Source organism: Mizuhopecten yessoensis, unplaced genomic scaffold, assembly GCF_002113885.1.
Source record: "Mizuhopecten yessoensis strain PY_sf001 unplaced genomic scaffold, ASM211388v2 scaffold2213, whole genome shotgun sequence".
NCBI lineage: Eukaryota > Metazoa > Mollusca > Bivalvia > Pectinida > Pectinidae > Mizuhopecten > Mizuhopecten yessoensis.
The window spans coordinates 919,858-938,267 of NW_018404434.1; the positions used below are offsets into that span (position 1 = coordinate 919,858).

The window sequence follows — 18,410 nt, forward strand, 5'->3', positions numbered from 1 at the left end:
TTGTTTTAATATTCAACAGCATGTTGATACGGGAGAATAACAACAGAAATGAGGAGACACCAAAAGAAAACGAAAATCAACTCTACTCGAAGCCCTATCAGAAATTCGATACAGAACCAGTTCATCAGAAAGGTTTAGAGTTCCCTGATGTCTTCTTTAAAACCCACGAAATTATGAAAAATATTTAATATTAAATAGTTCTAATTTTTCGCGATTTCCTGGTTAACAGTTTTCTAATAGTGAAAATTACATCCCTCAAAATCAATAGCAAACTGCATTTGCCACTAGACCTGGAATTCGCGAAATATATACATTCTGCGAAGATTAGAAACTGTGATAAAAAAAAAAAAAACACGAATGAAAGCCCCTGGCGATCTTCCATTAGTTGATAGTGGCATATAATAGTTTAAAATCTGGTCTGGATGACAGCTGTAGAATTTCTGCAGCGTAGAATCAGTGCTATCAGGTTGACAACCTTGCCAACGAAGTTAACAACCCATTACCCCTAAAGCCACATATAAACTTTACCAAACGAAAGTCTGGACAAGTCCACTTTTAAAATATAGGGATGAATCGGTCAACACTAGTAACACAGCGTGTCTGTGCAGCTTTCCCATGCAAACATAAGTGTATATAATACCTGTGCGTACGTTTTATTCACCTCATTGCACAAAACATGAATAAAGTGATTGCATACTCTTCACCATACGGTAGACATGTATACCTACATTGTACAAAAAAATCCCAAGTGTATCTAATCGAGTGCAAGGTGTCGAATACCAAAGATAAATCAATATGTATACAATGTACACTTGTAAAATGTTACTTCATAATACTCCCAGTTGTGTCCTCATACCCACTAGTATATCATGTGCTGCTCCGGGGGAAATGCTATTATCAAACAGCTTAAAATGTATTAAAAACCATACAAAATATTAATAGGATATTTGAACAGCTGCAGTCACCACTAGGCATATGCATGTGTGTAACTACTCGATATATTTAATGTACATCCAGGTTTAGGTTCTATGTGTCAATGTTTATTGTACAGCGTATTATTGTCAACAAGGGTTTTAAAGGAGCATTTATTACAATTTTTAACACCGAAAAAATAATTTACTGTTTCAACTAGAGAGTGACATATCTTAACTTCAGAAACAGGGGGGTTCAACATATACTCACAAATATAGGCATTTTATCGAAACGTTAGATAGAGCAGTTCCCCATAAAAAAAATCCTCTTAGAGATGTCAAATGCTGTGGACGAAACTTATCATACATATTGGTGACATTCCATTATTATGTCTTTACAATGTTTGTTTACCGTCATGGATACATTGTCATATGGACTCCCTATGCATTAGAAACAATTAACTTTTCATCACTTCGACCTGTTACATTTTTACCCCACAGAGACATGTCAAAGATCATTCACATTGCAGTATGAAAATGTCAAGATTCCCATTTCCCCACAGGCATGCCATACTTCACATTGCAATGTGAATAAGTCAAGTTTCCCTTTTCAACATAGACACGTGTCATTGTTAACATTGCCATGTGAATAAGTCAAGATTCATTTTTCAACACAGAGACATATCTTAGTTCATATTGCCATGTGAAAAAGTCAAGATTCCCTTTTCAACACAGAGACATATCATAGTTCATATTGCCATATGAATAAGTCAAGATTCCATTTTCAACACAAAGACATATCATAGTTCATATTGCCATGTGAAAAAGTCAAGATTCCCTTTTCAACACAGAGACATATCATAGTTCATATTGCCATGTTAATAAGTCAAGATACCATTCAACAAAAAGATATGTTATAGTTCACCGTCAATCAAATCGACATGTGGTAGCGTACATATCCTCACAGAAACATATCATGGTTCATATTGTAATGTGAATATTTTACGATTCGCATTTTATACCGGAGACATGTTTCAGATTACATTCCATCGCTTCGACATGCTATTAATCATTTTCTCACCAAAAATATTCAAAGGTGTTGTTTTTATTGTAATGAAAATAAATCACAGTTTACCTGTTCAACGAAGACATGTTACAGTGTACATTTAATGATATATTTAACTTGATCACTTAAACATATGATACGTCCCTGCAGGTAGGGCGTAAGAATTGTACCTGCTGCCCCCGATTGCATGATCGTAAGAGGCGACTAAATTTGGGACCTTATCGTTTCTCCTCTTTCTAAATTATTTTCTTCTTCCTAATGTCTCCCTTGACAACGCCTCACTTTTGGTCATCAGTTGAGAGTTCGCCCTGTGAGGAAGGCTTTGGGTTCTGTCCCCTGGCTGAGACATAACAAAGTCTTTAAAAAATGTAGTTTCTACTCCTGCTTAACGCTCAGCAATTTAGGAGTAGGACGACTGGTTCGCCCGTTGACATTATAATGTGACCGGGTGAGGCGTCCTGCTGGGTGTCTTCGGCAGTATGTTTCAGTGAAGTAGCACTATAAAGTCGGCATCAGTTCCGCGCTATCACAAGGAGAGAAACAAGAACATATCGCAGCCTCCCAAAATACACACGCTTACACTACATGCTCGCATCTTGCACACAAGGGAGGCCGTCCTTAAATGACCATAGCTGTTAATAGGACGTTAAACAAAATCAAACCAAACCAAATTATGTGATCAAACTCTCTACATGTCTTGTCATTGCTTACATTCCATAACATCAATGCATTATACTTCACCTTTCACCTTGGAGGCAGGTCATACTTATGGAATTTTATATTACAATGAACATTATTTTCTATGATCCATGAAGGTTAATGATCGTTACAGTTTTACACGTGTTCCAATATGATCACTCCAGACCGAGCTTGTACCGTGACAGCAAATAGTTAGACAAAATACAACCTTGATTTTCTACACAGATAAGCAATGCGTGTGTTGTATTATTCAATAGTATTTCTCTGTCATACAATCAGTCTCGCGTACAATGAATATTTGAGTGTCGTACTGATATTGCTTAAATAATTAAGTACAGTTACATGCCCTAGCTTCTACAGGAGACACTATGACGGGTGTCACATCATGTGGTGCAGGAAACAGATACACTTCCGGGTCATCCGAGGTCACTTTCGTATCTATGTGCGCACATTATTGTCTTCCCTAGCGTACTGTGTCCACTAAATTCTTCATCTGTATTTCCGAGTAGACTTTGGACGAAGATTTCCAACTTATATATTGGCTGTGTTGTACTTTTCTTTAGCTTACTTTGACCTTATTAATGAACATTGATATCTTAACCGATATTCTACATTATATAATAGTGATGGCTTTCAGCATACGAGTCCAACAGTGTCCAATTTCAACAAGATATTAATCTTTGTATACGAACGCTTAAAAGCGTTGTAACAGGTGGTTGTGAAATTTGTTCTACCAGGAGAGTTCAACCACAGAAAGTGCATCAAAGGGATCCGGTAAAATGTCGCATGGATCGGTAGATTGAAGACCAATTAGGCAGACGTATTCCCTACAGACTCATTCTGTTCCCTCGGCAAGAGGAAGCAGATAATGTAATGGCGGAGTGAAGGCATGCAAACAGGTGCTCCGATTTACTCTGTAACACAAGCGGAGCTGCGCTCTCAGTATCTAAATATTGCATCATCGATTGAAGACCCAATCTTTGCAGTACAGTGTTTAAGCTTGTGATTGGTTAGCTATCCCCTGTGTAAACAAATGCAGTTACACTGCACTGCATTTGGCGACAAACCAGTGAAGTTGAAACGGTCTATTGTCCCAGCTAAATGCGCCCATTCACGTAATTTTCTACTTAATGTCAATGGATTGTTCTAGTTACATGTATGTGTTTAAATAAATAATCAGCGTAACAAATGCCTTTAAATAACATGATTTAAACAAAATGAGGGTATTCGTTTTAGTTTAGTATAAATGCATACGCCCACTCAGCTCTCTTTACACAAAAACACTAGAGGTAGCTTGTCAACATCAAACACTATGTTAAAGCAACAGGTTGCGTATCACCTCGTTAACTCGTGTGTATGTGTATGCATGCACGTGATTAATCGCTGGTGATTACAAAATGCATTTTATGCTCTATAAACTTAACGTTAAAAATAGAATGCGAGCGATATCAGCCAAATCTTCGTGTCTGTTTCCACATTAACTCTTTCGTGTGAGATTGTGGTACTTTACCTACCGCGAAGGAAATTGTCTCCAAGTACACTACCGGAACAACGGTTGCAGGCGCCCTCTGTCGATAACATCACAAGATTAACACAAATATATCTTCAATAAAAGATGTTGTGTCCATAATAAGATAAAATGTACGTCCGACGGTAACACCAGATGTGGAGTCGTCTAGTTCCATTATTAATTAATCTGTTTACTTCTACTGTCGGTTACAAGTACACACATTGCGATAAAATGTCTTCACAACAACATGACCCAATACACGGAGACAATTTCCTCATCGGTCAGAAGTTCCATCAATATGGCGTGCTCCCGTGCGCGTGATCGGCGCGAAGATCCATCAGTAGCGTTCCCCCGACAGGGGAGACGGTATGCCTGACAGGATGGGGTGTGTACGTGCAGTAGTGTCGGCGGGATAAACTAGCCAGTCAATCGGCTCGCATGACAATATCTTGTCCCACGTGTAACACCATTCTCAGAGCTGGTTCCACGTTCCGTAAAGTGGCTTGATGTATTTCCAAGTGAAAATTGCTCGCGGGGAGCCATGTAATTTGCTATGCTGTGAATGCTATAAGATGACAGCGCAATAACGAACGATCTTTTTCGGAATCGATTGCGAATGAAAAAGCTTTCAGGACTGGGAGATTCACCAGCTATATGAAGAAGAGTCTGTGATAGGGAACAAGGGGGCATACACAAGTGGCTAAAAGCATGTAACGGACAGACGCTAATAGCCTCGGAACTGGCCATAAACAGGACTCGCCAATGGAAGGAAGCCGGCGGAAACTCTGGACGAGCAGATAACGAAAAAATTGATACCAATAAAATTGTCAGCGGAATAATTAACTGTGCAAGGCAGGCATTCATCAGTAGCTTTAGTTTATATATTGATTAAGACGTTTCCCCTTATTTTAGGAATCAGTTTAGCCAACCTGCCAAATCCTATTTAGTCTTATCTTTTTCCTAAATACTTGTGCTATTCGATACAAATCATTACTGTCATTCCGTGAAATATAACACAATGTGTCAATTTAACAACAAGAAGCTAACGAGTGTTAGCAAAGAGATGAATAATTTTCAATTTTGTCGTAAATGAACGAAGCGTCGCTTTGTTAACGCCATTTTTTTTTTCTTTGATAACAACCGAAAGCTTTCTATTGAATTTATCAGCTTATAAATCTTTATTTGATTTGTAAATGCATGGTAACTTGGAACGGAGAAATTGATGCATATGAAATTAAGCGAAACTTACACCATTGTGACTTGACAGCAAAGACCACCCCAGTGTTAGAATATTTATTGCTTGTTTACCTCATTTTCCTTACTTCCTCACAATTGAACAAGGGTGCCTTCCGTTCCTTTTGTCAGTGTTTGTATACACAATCGCTGCCATGCCAAGAAAACACCTAAAGCACGGCAGCGCTTTCTAATTCCTGCGAAATTGCCTCTTGAGACGGTCCCCGTTTACAAAAGCCAAAATGCCTTTTAATGCAGTTTGACCGCCTCCGTCATCAGTCAAAATGTCAGCTTCATTGCCAATTAGACCCCCCTCCCAATCACGGCCAATCTACTCTCTCCAGCTCGTCTAACTTATCAGTGCTTCACAGCCCATCCTGTTATCACTTGGCGAGGGATCCCAGCCTTCCTCGTAAATATACAAAATTAATGAACCATTCCGATATGTATTTGATAGAGTGGTTATTAAAATATTTTCAAAATTGCTGCAGTTTGTTTATCTATCCTTCGCCGTTGGCAGTGTGTCATGACACGCATAGCATATGTATAACAAACTTATCTTGTTAATGACACGAAAATGGTAACATTATTTCAATTTATATACTACTGCACACACATATATATCTTACCATTGTGAATGAGCAAGTGTTAGTGTATAAAGACTAAAATAGAAGAAAAAAATCTGATTTGATCAATAGTCCTTGTTATCGAATTAAAGCGGTGAAAACATTTAATTGATTCGGGGTCACTTTTACTGCAAGTCATTTCCGGGTTTTATTTGCAATCCTGTTTCATTTCTTTTAACATGAAACGTTGGTTCCGAGTACACGACCATATGAATTCACGCGTAATTCAAATCAATGAGTCTGCCCTCAGATAGCCCTGCAAGGCGGCAATAAAACCAGGAACTAACGCGGTGCAGCGCATTCCGCAATTAACACGATTTTCACTCGTGAAGTGAAAACAAATTTTCCAGAAGAAATAAATCTTGTCAGTGTGGTAATATCCCGCTGACGCAATCATTGTAATGATTTGAAATGTGATAGCGGTTATTGCTGGGAGATTACTCCCTCTTCCATCACCTTCACCGTACAGCGCTCTCGTTCAAAATTCCATAACATGTAAACCAGCTCGCAGGTATAATGTTATAAAGGAAACGCTCCAACAAGAAACCATGATACTGCGAAAGGTTACCTGAGCAAAAACGTATGCGTGTTTTCATAGATGCGTCTCTTTCAGGTACTCGACTTAGGCTGTCAGCTCACAAATTAAACATTGAATCTGGACGTTATGTTGGCACTGTTAGAACTAATGGAGTATGTACAAAGTGTTATCTTAATGGCATAGAAGACGAGTTTTGTTTTAGTTTGCACAAGATATACAGATTTAAGACGGACGTATTTAAAATGTTACTATAGAAATAACCATACTGTATATAAGCTTGTTCAATTACTTAATACACAGAATATTAAAGAATTATGTAATCTTGGAAAGTATCTGATAGCGGCAAATAAGCGCCGATCAGATAGATATATGACAGTTTGTATGTGTGTATTCTTCATTCCCCTGTGACCAATGTGGCTTTTTGTACATTGGTCTGTTTATTATATATGTTTACACTGATAAAGCGCAAGACTTAAAGTTAATACAGAACTTGAACTTGTATGAGTTAATTTAATTGCTGCAAGTGTTATTTCGGGTACTGGGATAGTTAGTTAATTCAGGCACTACAAGATTAAATGCAAATAACATTAGAGTTATTTCAAGATATGTGAATTAAGTACTGCGAGAATGTATCGGGTGATCTGAAGTTTATTTTAGACGCCGAGGCGTTCATCCAGGAACTCTGGTAATCTACCAGTTACTGCGAGTTCTAAATCTTGTACTGTGGCAGTTAATTAGGATACTAAAAGAATTAACTCAGATACCAGAAGTTTGTCCCGTGTACAGCGAAAATCATAACGTATTATTAACATGTAGGAACTGCGAGAGTAAATTCAGGTACCAGAGGAGTTATATGAAGAAGATTTAGGAAATTGATAATCTACTCAGAAACTGCGAGCTTAATTTATGTACTGTGAGTGTCAATTCAGGTACTGCGATAGTTAATCAAGGTATTGCGAAAGTTAACTCAGGTTCAGCAATAGTCAATTAAGATACCACTAGAGTTAGTTGATATACTATCCTTGTTAATTCGGGCACTGCAATAGTTAATTCGGGGTACTGCAATAGTTAATTCGGGTACTGCAATAGTTAATTCGGGTACTGCAATAGTTAATTCGGGTACTGCAATAGTTTATTCGGGTACTGCAATAGTTAATTCGGGCACTGCAATAGTTAAGTCTGGCACTGCAATAGTTAATTCGGGCACTGCAATAGTTAATTCGGGTACTGCAATAGTTAATTAAGGCACTGCAATAGTTAATTCGGGTACTGCAATAGTTAAGTCGGGCACTGCAATAGTTAAGTCGGGCACTGCGATGATAACTTCCGGCACTGCAAGTCAGTTCAAGTACTGCGATACTTAATTCAGGTACTGCAATAGTTAATTCAGGTACTGCAATAGTTAAGTTGGGCACTGCAATAGGTAATTCGGGTACTGCAATAATTAATTCGGGTACTGCGATACTTAATTCAGGCACTGCAAGAGTTAATTCGGGTACTGCAATAGTTAAGTCGGGCACTGCGACGATAACTTCAGGTACTGCAATAGTCAGTTCAAGCACTGCGATACTTAATTCAGGTACAGCAAGAGTTAATTCAGGCACTGCAAGAGTTAATTCAGGCACTGCAATAGTTACGTCGGGCACTGCGATGATAAATTCAGGCACTGCAATAGTCAGTTCAAGCACTGCGATACTTAATTCAGGCACTGCAATAGTTAATTCAGGCACTGCAAGAGTTAATTCAGGTACTGCAATAGTTAAGTCGGGCACTGCGATGATAACTTCCGGCACTGCAATAGTCAGTTCAAGTACTGCGATACTTAATTCAGGTACAGCAAGAGTTAATTCAGGCACTGCAAGAGTTAATTCAGGTACTGCAATAGTTAAGTCGGGCACTGCAATAGTTAAGTCAGGCACTGCGATGATAACTTCAGGCACTGCAATAGTCAGTTCAAGTACTGCGATACTTAATTCAGGTACAGCAAGAGTTAATTCAGGCACTGCACGAGTTAATTCAGGTACTGCAATAGTTAAGTCGGGCACTGCAATAGTTAAGTCGGGCACTGCGATGATAACTTCAGGCACTGCAATAGTCAGTTCAAGCACTGCGATATTTAATTCAGGTACAGCAACAGTTAATTCAGGCACTGCAAGAGTTAATTCAGGTACTGCAATAGTTAATTCAGGCACTGCAACAGTTAATTCAGGTACTGAAATAGCCAATTCAGGTACAGCTATTGTTAGCTCAGGGACTGCAATAGTTAATTCATATACAGCAATAGTTAATCCAGGTACAGCGATAGGTAATTCAGGTACAAAGACAGTTAATCCAGGGACAGCAATAGTTAATCCAGGTACAGCGACAGGTGATTCAGGAACAGCGAGAGTTAATTGAGGTACAGCGACAGTTAATTCAGATACAGCGACAGATAATCCAGGTACAGCGATAGGTAATTCAGGTACAAAGACAGTTAATCCAGGAACAGCAATAGTTAATTCAGATACAGCGACAGTTAATCAAGAGTTAATTCAGGGACTGCAATAGCCAATTAAGGTACAGCTATTGTTAGCTCAGGGACTGCAATAGTTAAGTCGGACACTGCAATGATAACTTCAGGCTCTGCAATAGTCAGTTCAAGTACTGCGATACTTAATTCAGGTACAGTAAGAGTTAATTCAGGTACTGCAATAGCCAATTCAGGTACAGCTATTGTTAGCTCAGGTACTGCAATAGTTAATTAAGGTACAGCGATGGTTATTTCAGATACAGCGAGAGTTAATTCAGGTACAGCAATAGTTAATTCAGGTACAGCGACAGTTAATCCAGGTACAGCAATAGTTAATTCAGGTACAGCGACAGTTAATTCAGATACAGCGACAGATAATCCAGGTACAGCGACAGTTAATCCAGGTACAGCGATAGGTAATTCAGGTACAAAGACAGTTAATCCAGGTACAGCAATAGTTAATTCAGGTACAGCGACAGTTAATCCAGGTACAGCGACAGTTAATCCAGGTACAGCAATAGTTAATTCAAGTACAGCGACAGTTAATTCAGGTACAGCGACAGTTAATCCAGGAACAGCAATAGTTAATTCAGGTACAGCGACATTTAATCCAGGTACAGCAATAGTTAATTCAGATACAGCGACAGTTAATCCAGGTACAGCAATAGTTAATCCAGGTACAGCAATAGTTAATCCAGGTACAGCGACAGGTGATTCAGGTACAGCGAGAGTTAATTGAGGTACAGCGACAGTTAATTCATGTACAGCAAGAGTAAATTCAGGTAGAGCGAAAGTTAATTCAGATATTGCAAGAGTTAATTTAGGTACTGCAATAGTTAAGTCGGGCACTGCTATGATAGCTTCAGGCACTGTAATAGTTAAGTCGGGCACTGCAATAGTTAAGTAGGACACTGCTATGATAGCTTCAGGCACTGCAATAGTTAATTCAGGTACTGCAATAGTTAAGTCGGGCACTGCAATAGTTAAGTCGGGCACTGCAATAGTTAAGTCAGGCACTGCGATGATAACTTCAGGCGCTGCAATAGTCAGTTCAAGTACTGCGATACTTAATGCAGGTACAGCAAGAGTTAATTCAGGCACTGCAAGAGTTAATGAAGGTACTGCAATAGTTAGGTCAGGCACTGCGATACTTAATTCAGGCACTGCAAGAGTTGATTAAGGTACTGCAATAGCCAAGTCAGATACGTTTATTGTAAGCTCAGGTACTGCAATAGTCAATTCAAGTACTGCGATACTTAATTCAGGCACAGCAAGAGTTAATTCAAGTACAGCGAAAGTAAATCCAGATACAGCAATATTTAATTCAGGTACAGCGACAGTTAATCCAGGTACAGCGACAGTTAATCCAGATACAGCGGCAGTTAATTCAGGCACAGCAAGAGTTAATTCAGGTACAGCGACAGTAAATCCAGATACAGCAATAGTTAATTCAGGTACAGCGACAGTTAATTCAGGCACAGCAAGAGTTAATTCAGGTACATCGACAGTAAATCCAGATACAGCAATAGTTAATGCAGGTACAGCGACAGTTACTTCAGGTACAGCGACAGTTAACTCAAGTACAGCGACAGTTAATTCAGATACAGCGACAGATAATCCAGGTACAGCGACAGTTAATTCAGATACAGCGACAGTTAGTCCATGTACAGCACAGCGACAGTTAATCCAGATACAGCGGCAGTTAATTCAGGCACAGCAAGAGTTGATTCAGGTACAGCGACAGTAAATACAGATACAGAGTCAATTCGGGTACTGCAATAGTTAAGTCGGGCACTGCGATGATAACTTCCGGCACTGCAAGTCAGTTCAAGTACTGCGATACTTAATTCAGGCACAGCAAAAGTTAATTCAAGTACAGCGAAAGTAAATCCAGATACAGCAATATTTAATTCAGGTACAGCGACAGTGAATCCATGTACAGCAATAGTTAATCCAGGTACAGCGAAAGTTAATTCGGGTACAGCGAGAGTAAATTCAGGTACAGCGACAGTAAATACAGATACAGAGTCAATTCGGGTACTGCAATAGTTAAGTCGGGCACTGCAATAGTTAAGTAGGACACTGCTATGATAGCTTCAGGCACTGTAATAGTTAAGTCGGGCACTGCGATGATAACTTCCGGCACTGCAAGTCAGTTCAAGTACTGCGATACTTAATTCAGGCACCGCAAGAGTTAATTCAAGTACAGCGAAAGTAAATCCAGATACAGCAATAGTTAATTCAGATACAGCGAGTTAATTCAGGTACAGCGAAAGTAAATCCAGATACAGCAATAGTTAATGCAGGTACAGCGACAGTTACTTCAGGTACAGCGACAGTTAATTGAGGCACAGCGAGAGTTAATTGAGGTACGGCGAGAGTTAATTAAAGTACAGCAATAGTTAATCCAAATACAGCGACAGTTAATCCGGGTACAGCAATAGCGACAGTTAATCCAGGAACAGCGACAGTTAATCCATGTACAGCAATAGTTAATCCAGGTACAGCGAAAGTTAATTCGGGTACAGCGAGAGTAAATTCAGGTACACGGACACTGCGATGATAACTTCAGGCGCTGCAATAGTCAGTTCAAGTACTGCGATACTTAATTCAGGCACAGCAAGAGTTAATTCAGGTACGCGATACTTAATTCAGGTACAGCAAGAGTTAATTCATGCACAGCGACAGTAAATTCGGGTACAGCGAGTGTCAATCCGGGTTCAGCGAGAGTTAATTCAGGTTCATTAAGAATAAATTCAGGTAGAGCGAAAGTTAATTCAGATACTGCAAGAGTCAATTTAGGTACTGCTATTGTTAGCTCTGGTCCTGAGATAGTTAATTCACGTACTGCAAAGGTCAATGCAGGTACTGCGATAGTTAATTCGACACTGCCAGAGTTTATTCATGTTTTGCGAGAGGTAACTCGATCACTGCGAGAGTCAGACACGGTACTGCGGTATTTAATTCAATTACACTATTAGTTAAGTGAGGTACTGCGAGAGACGAGTCAGAGACCGTTAAATACATCAGCGATTACAAAAAGGATAAGGTACAGTACAAAAGTCACTAAATTCGAAGAATTCGTCTTCGTAACTATGTTAAATAAACAAAGTGTTACAACAGTTTATTCATTTCTACTGCTCTTAGAATCAAAATAATTTCTTAGCAACATTGTATTACAATAACTCGATTTTATTTTATTTTTTAATTTTATCTCCATTTGGTTTGAATTAAACAGGACAGACAAACAAACTGTCGACAATGCCTTCACGAGGAACACGTGACAGCCTCATGTACACCCTCTGCAAAAACAGTATTCCATTATTTATTACTGAAACGTATACAAAGCGTCATTTGAATTTCATTGCATTAAATGTCTGTTTCAACATACACACGTGCATTTCAATTTTATCTAATTTATCGACGCACATTACATTGTTTGTTAGCAAATGTAGGTGTTTTACGTTAATGTCTGCCCTAGCATAAATAAGCGCATGTCATGTTTATTTTGTTTATAAAAATGCATCACAGTGTATAATAGCATGTGCACGTGCGTTTTATGTTCGTCATGAACATTTTTTTTTTATTGTGATATATATTTCATGTAGTTTTTATTCGTTGAAAGTGTATAAAATGAACGGACATTACATACACAAAGGAAGGCTAAATGCGTAGATATGATTTTAGATTAATCCAATTTTTGTTAAAGGAGCTGGTCGGGGAAAAAATACAAAATAAATGGGTCTAAATGCGTTCTCTGGCCATCCAAAAGTTATACCACGGCAATATGATGGTCGAGTTCTGCTTGCAATGTCCAGTTTTGACCCCTGAAATCTCGGGGAAGCCCCGCGTAAATTTAGCGCAGAGCTATTTATATATGTCACGTGGTTGTTTCGAAAGTGAGGCAGTGAAGATAACATGTGCCATGTCGGACTCAACTAGCGGACAAGACAGCAATACTATACGTAAATTATTGTTTTCAAAGGTCATGTATGATGCAAGTGTAGTATTCCTACCTTTTTTTTGCATACATCTTTTTCTTTCGCTGCGATGTTTACATTTGGCCTTGTTGATGACACGCGTGCGGTAAAATTATATCACTGATCTGGGTTAATTGAGAATTTTAGACTGTCAGGTGACGATTTAGGATTTCTTAAATATAATTATATTTTTTACTCTTAGGGAGGGAATTTCAGCAAAATTTGAATCGGTATATCTCATAAAAAGGTATTTTAAACATGTGTGTGCCATTTTAGCAAATATGACATTTTTCCCCCGACCAGCCCCTTTAATAATGGAATGTATTCTTCACGTGCCCAGTAGTATCAGACCAAATTGATGTATATGCAGAGTATGGCATGTTTGCTAAATCATTTCCCCGCAGTAAATATTCGCATTGTGCATTTTCTAAAAGCAATTGTTGTGTCAGTACTTTATTTTCACAATGAAATCATATTCTGATTTGGAAACCTTCTGTTTACTAATCAATATTTGATGCAGACATTTCATTGTTAAAAGAAAACAAACCTTATTTTGATGTTAATGTCGCTTTGAGATTCCTATTGAACTTCCCTTTGACTCTCATGTTAGATTCGTTGGGTACTAAGCGACTAATTGTCTTCCCCTATCTAAAACAATACAATGGGAGTTCTTGTCCGTTATTTGACAGGGGAAGATAATTCCGTCAAGGACCGATGGGTTTATCAAAAGAAAATAATCTTTAGATCGACATTGGTAATGATATTGAAGCGCAGTCTGGTGATATGCTTCAGCGAATCAGAAGGAGGGCACAAATTAATCGATATTGTGTCAATTTAAAAGATGTAAAATAAAGTCCTATGAATCGATCGGGAGAGCGATCGTTTAGCCGATATTTTACAACGAGAGATAAAGAGTGTTGCCATTTTAATGATAACTAAATGAATAATTGATTCATTCGTAACGAGAAAACTAATGCCGTTGGGCAGTTCATAGGAATTTGTTGAGATCGTTACCAAGTTACTCGGAAAGAAAATCACTATGTCCTTTGGGCAAATGTCATTCTGCTTGTTAAAGATGCAGTTGTATATTACCGCCGCACGGTGAAGCGTTGTCAATCATTGTTCGTGTGTTTGGTCAGGTCATACAATTCCGTTAGATTTATAAAAGAGATAAAATATGTCTAGCATATTTGTGTCATTGTAAGGAAATGAGCGCACTGATTCTCAAGCATCTCCAATGATACAAGTTAACATAACCGGTTATACTAAGTTGCATTACCGCCGCCAATTAAATGAATCATAATATATGCAACACAATCACGTTTCTTCTCAAACTTACACGACGACTGAAAACGTGTATGCTTAAAGTAATGCTTCGAAGACGTTGATAAAAAGACGAAATACAATGTGTGTTCCAAATACCCGAGTTATATTAAAAATAAGAGGGATCAAAAACTGACTTTTAGATACACAGGTATAATTAACTCATTCACCCCTGAAATTTATAATGTGCTATTCCAACCTTTGCATTGGAAGAGTTTAAATGTGTCTTCAGAGATAAAAGAGTTAATGTATCGGCGTTTGAAAGAACGGAAGTCGATTGTATATTATTTTATATATTACTACAATCTCCCGAGGGATCTGCTCTGGTGTAGAATTGCTCAAAGGAGAATTATAGATTATTACACTATATTTTGAGGGTTTGTCGTGAGACCAATTTTCTCATCGCGAGCACGCACGTGGATAAAAAGTTGCCAACCTAGCTCAATAACCATACTAAAACAGCTAATGTATATTCTAGATTTTGTATTGGTGTACTTCATGCATATGCTAACAAGGTTGAAAATAAATAGTTAAATCTGATGTATGTTTCATTTAAAATGCTATCTTTAAGTCAATGACGTAATCCATTTCTCACCTCACTTGGTGTCGATGGTCTCGAAGAACTTTTTGTTTTCAACGCCGTCATTTCATTCAATTGTGACGTCAGAACATTGGCAAGCATTTTTCTAAAGGAATGTAGTGTCCATTTAGGACTATGAATTGGTTTTGAACTGCAATACACCAATAGTAGTACCGTGCTGTCAAAGAAAATTTAACAATTGCCAATCTAGCTCAAAAACCATACTAAAACACCTATACAAACAGCTAATGAATATTCTAGCTTCTGTCACGTGATGAAATGAAGCGTTTTAATATCAAGGCAAGCGGGTTCGTATGACATTTTAACTCCATATTTGCGTATCTAGTCTTCGTTTTACAACTAGTTAATGACATTGAAAAGACAGAAGAAAATCAATATAAAAATGTGTGTTAAAAATATTAATATATATATAAGTATTCATTCCAACCTTTCAAAACTAATAACAACTTGCTCGCGGAGACAACTAGACACATAGGCAACACCCGAGGTCAAATTGGTACCTTAAACCTACAAAATTGGACGAGGCGCCATAATAAAAGGATCTATGTCATCAATCTGCTTTTATATCGTCCCTGAGTTGAAACAAGATGGAATTGTATCTTTAGGCAAATATCTGTCCAATCATTTTTTGTTTCCATCGCTGTTATCTATGCGATAGTGTGTTTGGCATGTGTGAAGAAGAAAAAAGTGTCGCATTGATCTATTTTCAAATTTTAAAAGTGAAAAATAAATAGAGGTATTACGAGACAAATCGTATGCAGTTCACAACCTCTTCTTTTAAACCTGATATTTGAATAGGATACATACGATATATCAACTAGCAGTTCTGTTTTTGATGGGTTTACGTTGTCTTTCCGTTATTTATTTGCTTTCTATTGTTGTCTTTTCATTTTGTGTTTACACCGTTCCTGTTGTTATTTTTGTACCAAGATAGAGTAAGGCTTTTGTATTTGTGCTTTGACGTGGTATATTTTCTCCTATTTTACTTATTGGCAAATATATCAGCTTTTTTGTCTCTAAAATGGTAGTTAGCATGATTAATTGTATAACTACCATTACTTTAAAAATAAAACATTTGTTCTGACACGACATATAACAACTCTTATTATGCTGTCGTGTTCGTGATACGCAGACGCAGATATATTAGGAGGGCATATCTCAGATCAAAACTTGCATAACGTTTAAGGTTAATATAATTGCAGTTATCTAATGGAATGTCTTGTGTCAGTCCTGTGTTTTCTGCCATTTTTACTATTATGTCAAATATCAAGCGGAAGAGCACACAGCGGATTGGACCAATGTTTTTCCTTTCAAACCCTCAGAAGCTGGGAACATTGATTAGAAAATTACTGACTTTTATAACCGGTCATCGGGCAGTAACGCACTTGATCGCCGCGTGCACTCCTATATATACACACTGTAATATCCGGTTGCGTTACTGTCGTATATATTAATGCGCAAGTCCATTTGTTGCATGTCCATGCGAACTAAAATTAATCCCAAATTCATCGATGACCTGGTAAGCTGATTTAATACAATATACTGCATTGACGCGCCATCATGCAAGATGTTCTTAGATTAGTGATAAATGTTTGGCAATATTTAGGAAATACTTTCCTCCGATATATGGCTGAAATAGCGCGGCTTTCGTTCACGTGCTGGAGATGTTATGTTTAGCGTGATAGGAATATTTAGTTATGAAAATAGGCACGTTTGACTTCCTCCAAACTGACAAAGCATGCAACATTCTCATGTGAGTTCGTGTCTTTACTGCAACTTACATTGAGATAAAAGAAATAAGAGATATGTAGTTAAAATAACTTTTCGGGAACAAGAACGCAAATAGGTGATTCATTATGACGTTTGTATTGTTCCCTAGTGAGCCGTTGAGTTGACATCAATTCGGGCTACGTCAGCAAACCACGGAAACAATGTACAATTTCCATTTTTCCACCTTAAAATGGCCTGGGCAACAGAACAGTCGACCACGCAATAAACACATAAACGCGAAAAGCGTAGAACCCTGCGCTCAGCTCAGTCTTGGATGCTGGTTTAGGGTTCTGTAATATGTGTTTTACAGTAGGGAGGACGGGTAATCTACCGTGAAGATGCAACTGTCAGAATTCCTGCAGAAATGGATTACGGCACGTGACCAACCAAGTGCGCACGTGACCGCCTTCAATCCGCATTCTGTGGGAGGTCTCTGCTTCCGTTTTTAGAATACCTCTATTAAAAATGCATAAAAGAAACTATATAAAAATAAAATCTGCTCGATATCATAAAAAAAAACAGGCTTATAAATTAGCGGTAGTCGTGTGTAAACCTCGTAAGACACTCGCATTTAAATAAGGTGAGTTTGATGCATTACAGTTTGGATTTTGTTTGATTTGAATATGTTATTATAAAATTATAAAATATCAATTTATTTTCATTGTTAACTTGTTTCATCTCTATCTAACTTCGTGGTGGTCATGAATTGAATTTCACAGTGCATTAATTCGAAAAATGTTGTTCCCCTCAATATAATTAGAAATCTAAATTATTCATTGGCGTGCGAGATCCTGGCCACGCAGTTACTGGTCAATAATGCATGAACTTTGCACGTGTATCACATGCCCATGATGTCGTATCATCATGATTGTCTGGTCAATATCATGCATGCTCCCATTTCGTTACATTACAATGTTTCGTGTTTATACATATGTATATATATCATGTGAATTATTATAAGTATGTCAATGCTTAGATTATTTTACGCTGATTTTAATAATGAAATAGTAATAAATTATGATAAAAATAAATAGATGAGTTAAACTTAACAAACATTATAATTCTTCTGTTTCTCTTAATTTTACATTAAATACAAGAAGTTAACAATATTGTTTTGTGTTTTGCTTTTATCATATTCAAGATTATTGATTTTTTTTATATTTTTTTGTTAAAAAAAATTAAGTCATATATGATTTTTTTTTTAAATCATCAATCGTTTAAAACTTTACGCGAACGTTTTTGAAGTTTGCATTTTCAAGTGTAAGTATAACATAAGATATGACAAAGAGTTTCCCGCGAAATAGCTGTAAGCGGGCCACACAATGTTATCAATAGCGAACGGTATGTGGGGCCGATCGCATACATACAAGCTCACGGCCGCCATATTTGTTATCACTGTAAACCGCAGACCGCCGTTCCTTCACACCTTCTCGTGTCTAAATAAAGACCCTACGAGTGTTGCCACACTTCAATATCTAACTAAAGTTCATCGATGAAACAAGTCTTACCTGTATGGCGCTCTTCAGGCTAGAAAACTGGACAATTTGGACTCCAAAATCTGCATATCCTTTTCATTTTCACGTCGAAATGGGTCGATACACAGGCAGCCAAGTCACATGACTTGGCGGTAATTTAGCCCACAAG

The 18,410-nt window shown here is 37.9% G+C and overlaps 1 protein-coding gene across 2 annotated transcripts in view; it reads right to left on the reverse strand.

Annotated features, from left to right (window-relative positions):
* The window catches only part of LOC110445340, a 47,313-nt gene extending 28,903 nt beyond the window's left edge, over positions 1–18,410 (reverse strand). The window contains exon 1 of one of the 2 annotated variants that reach the window (XM_021489898.1): positions 18,275–18,410. The gene's annotated coding sequence lies outside the window, so the exon portion shown is untranslated. Of the gene's footprint in view, positions 1–4,190; positions 4,480–18,274 lie in introns of those variants that run through there. The other variant, XM_021489900.1, reaches the window with a different exon arrangement.